The 6663-nt window shown below is 41.1% G+C and overlaps 1 protein-coding gene across 1 annotated transcript in view; it reads left to right on the forward strand.

Annotated features, from left to right (window-relative positions):
• Positions 1–33: 33 nt before the first annotated feature.
• PRSS35 (protease, serine 35) overlaps positions 34–6663 on the forward strand; it is a 14263-nt gene continuing 7633 nt past the window's right edge. The window contains exon 1 of the mRNA XM_006773461.2: positions 34–133. The gene's annotated coding sequence lies outside the window, so the exon portion shown is untranslated. The remainder of the gene's footprint in view (positions 134–6663) is intronic.

Here is a 6663-nt window from a genome sequence, read left to right on the forward strand (position 1 = left end):
CCCTGGCAGTCAGCGAGGCTCCTGGCAGCAGCAGCGCCCCCATCCTCCCTCCGTCCCCAGCGTCAGTGACCACCTCGCGGGAGCTCTTTGATTCCTACTGGGCAGCGCCCTAGGGACTGAATCAGCTTCACAGGTAAGGATGGAGCCCCCGCCCCGCGCCCCACCCCAACCGCAGGCGAGACCCTAGCTAGAAGTTGGAAGTTTTCCTTAAAAAGGTAGTACCCATCCAAAGAGAGCTTCTTTGACGGACTCTAAAGATGGGATCAAACTTAGCATTTTGTCCTCAAAGAAATGAACTCTTCCAATAGGCAACCGTGAGTGCCTGCCTCTGCACAGTTTAATATTAACAGCACAGTGTTTGCATTGGAATATAAATGGAATTCTTTCTACTTAAGCAGCACCAGAGGGGAACCTCTTTATTTTTATGATTATTAGCAGATGCTATTGCAAAAGGTGTAAAACACATTCTCATAAAGTCTGCTCTTGCAAACCTCTTTGGCAGGGTTACTGTGAAAACTAGAATCAATCACACACTCTCTCTTCAATTTGACTGCAAAAGGAGCAGTGGAAACCCTTTCTAAAATAAGAAGGTGAAAAGAAATAGAACAGTGTTGGACTTGCTGTAAAATACTCTAGCAAAAAAAAAAAGAGGGAATAGATGGAACAAGATTGGCTAAATATTGGTAACTGTTGAAGCTGGATGACGGGCACACGGGGATATACTTCTTACTCTACTTGTGTGTAGCTTGGACATTTTCTATAATACAAAGTTTTGAAAGTTGTAGAAATATTCTTGCCTGATTCCTCTGACCTTTTTACATGGTCATTGATTGGAAATGAAGCTGCATGTCCCATCTAGGTCCCCTCTCCCCCCTTTTATTAGTCCTACTAACTTCTGGAATTCTCATTTTATCTCACGTACATTTGCCTCTAGAGAGGATTATAAAAGTCACATTTTGCTACTTAGAGAATTATGCTTAGAATCTGTTTTATAATTTGTAGAAAGAATGTTCAAATCCCAGCCAAATAAGACATCCAGGCTTGAAAGTAGTGGCCAAGCATCATTTGGAATTTTGTTTTTTAAGGAAATATTAGAGGAGCTCCTTTAGTGTGAGAAGGGATTGGACTCTCCAAAATTTTCTTCCAGACAGCCCAGAAACCCATGGCTTAAAAGAAACGTGTTCATGTTTTTAAATGTGAGACTGTTTAGCCTATGTGCTTGGCACATAGTATGTACTCATTATATGTTAAAACAAACCATTGCTAATGTGAGTTAATTTTCCCTACTGAGTAAATTATTTATCTTTCTCTGCCCAGTGCTCAAGCATATTGCATTTTATCAGCAGGATCAGATTCAGAATTTTGGAGGCTGAAGCTTCCTCACTTAGCACTGAGTTAATTGCAGATGAGAAATCTGAGATGAGAGATTAGAAAACAACGAAGTCAGATTAGTGGAACAAAAGTCATTTTACAACTTTGCTTAACTAAAATTTTATTCAAAAATTTCAAATGGGTTAAACTGAGGTACGATTAGCAAAAAAAAAAAAAGGTGATCAAAAGCTGCTTTAAAGCCTGAAAAGTAGCAAACCTAATACATTTATAGACATTCTTTGCTTTCAAAGATCAACTTGCAAGATATAAAAAAATGTCCGGAGCCATATGCTGTGCACTTCCTATCTCAATACATGAGAGAGCCAGCAGAGAGTTCCCTCGGGGCTCCCTTACTGCCATTCACCCCAGATTTGATTTACACACAGCATATCCATTGCATAAATTGAAATGTACATGCCCTGGAAAAATAGCTGAAAAAAAAGGGAGGATTTTTTTTTATTGTGATGAGAAACAGAAGATGTGTGTTACTGTAAAATAATCAACTGTGTAAGGTTACCATCTTCCTTTCCCTCATGTGCTGCCAAACTCTTAAAGCAGACATTACTTTGTCTCCGTTCCTGAAACCGAAGTTGAAAATCGTGCTATGGTATGATATTTTGAATAGAAATTGGCACATTGTCAATGAACTTTCTTGCCTTCAGCATAGGATCAGCAGAGAGCATATCCTTTGGGAATGGACTATAAAGTATTTGATAAACATATGTGAAATATTTGGCAGCTTGAAGATTTTCCTTTATGTTGAAATGAATTGCAGCGCATTTGGGGGGACTATTTAGCAATGCTGTAGGTCATAGTGGAAGTGTGCTGGCACTACCACAGTTTTCAGAAAGCCACCTGCCAGAAAATTGTCTGGCTGTAGACAGCATTATCAGCTCTCAGTTCATCAGGATGGGCTCTGTGGCCTGCGGATGGGTTTTCTAAATGTGATACATTCCATATGTGACAACCATTTCGTGTATTAGCCAGTTACTTCTCCCCCTGCTGAATTCCACATGCTTTTCAAATAAATTCTATATCACAGCTCAGAAATGTAAACAATTCAAATGCAGGGCCTTAGGTTTGCTATCACCAGGCTAACCCTGCCATCTAGTGGTAGCAATGTAAATAGCAGACAACTTCCCATCCTGGAGGATTAGGAATTGAAGCTTCTTGAGGATCATGGATAAATAAATTACTTATGTTTTCTCATTTGTGGCTTAAATTTTTAAAAAATATGTATTTTATTGATTTCATAGAGGAAGGGAGAGGGAGAGAGAGGCAGAAACTTTAATGATGAGAATCATTGATTGGCAACCTGGGCATGTGCCCTGATCGGGAATGGAACCATGACCTCCTGATTCATAGGTTGATGCCAGCCAGGCAGCAATCTTAAAAAAAAAAAAAAAAAAAAAAAAAAACAAGAAAGTTAAATGCCATTTAACAAAGAAAAATCAACCAAAAAAATGAGTTCGCGTGTCACCTCTGACACGCGTGTCATAGGTTCGCCATCACTGTACCTAGTTCATAGGTTGACGCTCAACCACTGAGCCATGCCGGCCCGGCATCCTCTGTGGTTTAATCTAGGACGTTAGAGCCGAAAGACATCTTAGAAATGTTCTAGTCTAACTCGATAGCTAAGAAGAACTATCACAAAAACCTTAAATAAGGAAAGAGACTTCGAAATGGTGCATAGTCTTCAGTATCTGTTTGTTGGATAAACAAATCTATCTTCCCTTTTCCAATTCTTGTCTCTCTCGCAACACTGCTTCATGCCACCTTAAAGTTTTACTGTGACCTGTTTTTAGTTCTAAAATTGCATGTCTGTATACTTTTCCTTAAAATGAAAATTTTCATCGATGTTTAAGGTGCTGAACCAAACATTTCCCCCCCACGTTGTATCACTCCCTCCTTCCTCTTTCTTTCTAAACACCCAGGGCAGACAATTTTAAAGAAGCTAGATTCTTACCTTTGTAATGTATTGATTTCCTACTGCTGCTGTAAAAGATTATTGAAGACGTAGTGACTTACACAACATGTTATCCTACATTCCTGAAGGCCAGGAGTCTAAAGTAGGTCAGCAGGGTTGCTTTCCTTCTGAAAGTTCAAAGACAGAATCTCTTTTCTTGCGTTTTCCAGGTTCTGGAGGCCACCATAGGGCCACTATATGCTTACCCTGCACTACTCTGACCCCTGCCTCCATCTTCATAGCTCCTTCTCACTCCAGGCCCTCCTACCTTCTTAGAAGGATCCCTGTGATTACATTGGGCTCACCTGGATAACCCAACCTACCCACATCTCAGAATCCTTGATCCCATGTGCAAATCTTTCACCATGTCAGGAACATATTTCCAGGTTCTGGGAATTAGAATGTGGCTCTCTTTGGCAGCCATTACTTGGCATACGCAATGAGGGACACAGCAGTGGGAAATGTATGAAGTCCCTTATGAATATCTACCTATGTTTGGACTTTCATTGTTTTATATTAATAATAATATGTTGCTGCTATTTGTTGAATATGTATTATGCTCTGGGCATATTAATATCAGTTCCTTACAAAAATACTTTAAAGTATTCTCCCTATTTAACAAATGTGGGAAATAATGTTTGGAGAGATTAACCTTCATAAAGTCACACAGCTCAAAAGTAGCACGAATCGACTTAAATTGGTTTGACTCCCATGCCCACTGCCTCCATAATGATTGAAACACCCCCGTTCTTACTCTTCATATTTGTTAAGGTCTCCAACACTGTTACTTTCTCAAGGCTGAAATTTCACACACTTTGTAACTTAAAGGCTGCTGCTATTCAATGCTCCAGCCAGTAATTAACATTAGTGAGGGCCTACAGTGGGAATTGAACTTGGTAAAATACATTTTCTTCTCTACACCTGCCCCCAATTTGTGAAAGTGACTTTTAAAGTTTTTACAGGTGTTCTCCAAAACCTGACCCATTAAGGCAGGGGTGGGCAAACTTTTTGACTCGAGGGCCACAATGGGTTCTTCAACTGGACCGGAGGGCTGGAACAAAAGCATGGATGGAGTGTGTGTGTGAACTAATACATGTTAACACTGCTGCTGGTGAAGGAGGGGAGGGGAGAGCAAGAGAACCCTCCGCTCTTTCGGCTCCGCAGGCCGGATAGAAGAGCCGAACAGGCCGGATCCGGCCCGCGGGCCGTAGTTTGCCCACGGCTGCATCAAGGCTTGCTTTACACTTGTTTAGTCGTATTAGTAACAACCCTCGTCTCCTGCTATGGGCTTTTGCCTAAGCTAGCACTTCTCCCTGTTGGTAATTAGAAATACCAGGGCCAGGTCACAATGTCGACCTGCTGTATGTCAATCTTTATTGAGCAGGTAGGGTATGAAAGTGGAGGAAGGAGATGGCTGGAGCATGTTTTCATACTTATGCATGTGTATAAATGTAGGCAGTGATGTGTGTGTGTGTGTGTGTGTGTGTGTGTGTGTGTTGCGGGGGGCGGGGTGGTGGTGAGCAGGTGGTTGAGATCTTGGATGGTTAAGAAAAGGACAGGCAAGTTGTAAAAAGTGTCTGTGCAGTCCTTGGTGTGTCCTAACATATACATAAGGTAGAAGTTGGTGTTGGCCAGCACTGCCCCCTTGAATGTTTAACAGATTAAGGCAAAATTCTGTTCGGTGACGGCATACTATTTATATACATGAATTTGGACACCCACCTCACCATACATTACAAGGGCCAGGTGGAAAGAAAGGCCTGAGTAAGTGTGAGTGTATCACCCGATGAGGGAACGCAATCCGTGCCGGTCCTTGATGTTAAGCCAGCAGCCTCATTTTTCATATATAAGAAAAACAATTCATGTGAAATGTTTAATATAGCGGGCAGTCTTCTCGCCTTTCATTAGTCCACCTGCCCTACCTGAGCTAAAGTGTAAATATAATGATGTCATGCCAGTAATATTCTATACATTTTAGATAGATTTCCTCAGAAAGTTAGTTTTTTCTTTCACTGCAAGTTCCTCCCTTAGAATTATTATTTTGACATGGACTCTGTTTCTTTTTAGGCTGAGGCCTGATTCAGCTCCAGAATTCCAATGTAGATCCAGGCTATAAATAAGTCTCAGGAAATGCAGTTTGAGTGTTCTGTGACCGGGCAATGTTTAATCACATTTAAGTTTAACAGTAATGAGAAAAATATATTACAAAAACACAGATGTTTGTAGGAAGGAATAATTAGGGAAAAATTCATTTGGGAAGTCTCTAAAGTGAAGCTGTCCTTGAACAGAACAAAACACAATGGACAAAAAAGGGAGTTTGAGAGTGTGTTGGAAACCATCCCAAAATAAAAATATTTGACTGTAAAGTTGACTTTTTAGAAAACTAAAAGTGCTGTAACTTTAGCTCATGTAATAAGTTAATTCAAAGTGATATTTTTAAAAATTCAATTTAGTGGGGTGACATTGGTTAATAGGATCATATAGATTTCCAGTGTACATTTATTTTTTTTAAAGTATGTTTTATTGATTTTAGAGAGAGGAAGGGAGAGGGCTAGAGAGATAGAAACATTGATGAGAGAGAAACATCAATGGGGTGCCTCCTGCACGTCCCCTACTGGGGATTGAGCCTGAAACCCGGGCATGTGCCCTGACCTGGAATCAATCCTGTGATCTTTTGGTTCATGGGTCGATGCTCAACCACTGAGCCACACTGGCCAGGTTTAAGTATACATTTCTATGATTCATTAGTGCATTGTGTGCCCACCGCCCAAGTCAAATCATCTTCTATCACCATATATTTAGCTCCCGTTATCCTTTACTATCCTCCTACCCGCTTCCCTCTGGTAGCCACCACACTGTTGTCTGCATCTACTAGTATGAGTTTCGGCTTTATATCCCACATATGAGTGCAATCACATGGTTCTTAGCTTTTTCTGACTTATTTCACTGAGCAGACTGTTCTCAAGGTCCATCCATGTTGTCCCAAATGGCAGGATTTCCTCGTTTCTCGTGGCCGGCTGGCATTCCATGTCTGTCTGTACCACATCTTCTTTACCCAATGCTCTAGCGGAGGACACTTTGGTTGTCTCCATGTCTTGGCCACTGTGAGTCATACTGCAGTGAGCAGAGGGTGCACATATCTTTGAAAATACATGTTTTCGAGTTTTTCATGTAGCTACCCAGAAGAGGGGTGGCTGGGTCATATTGGTAACCCTATTTTTAATTTTTTGAGGAACTGCCATACTGTTTTCCATAGTGGCTGTACCAGTCTACATTCCCACCAGCAGTGAATGAGGGTTCCCTTTCTCCACAACCTCTCCAGCACT

Source organism: Myotis davidii, unplaced genomic scaffold, assembly GCF_000327345.1.
Source record: "Myotis davidii unplaced genomic scaffold, ASM32734v1 scaffold185, whole genome shotgun sequence".
Classification (NCBI taxonomy): domain Eukaryota; kingdom Metazoa; phylum Chordata; class Mammalia; order Chiroptera; family Vespertilionidae; genus Myotis; species Myotis davidii.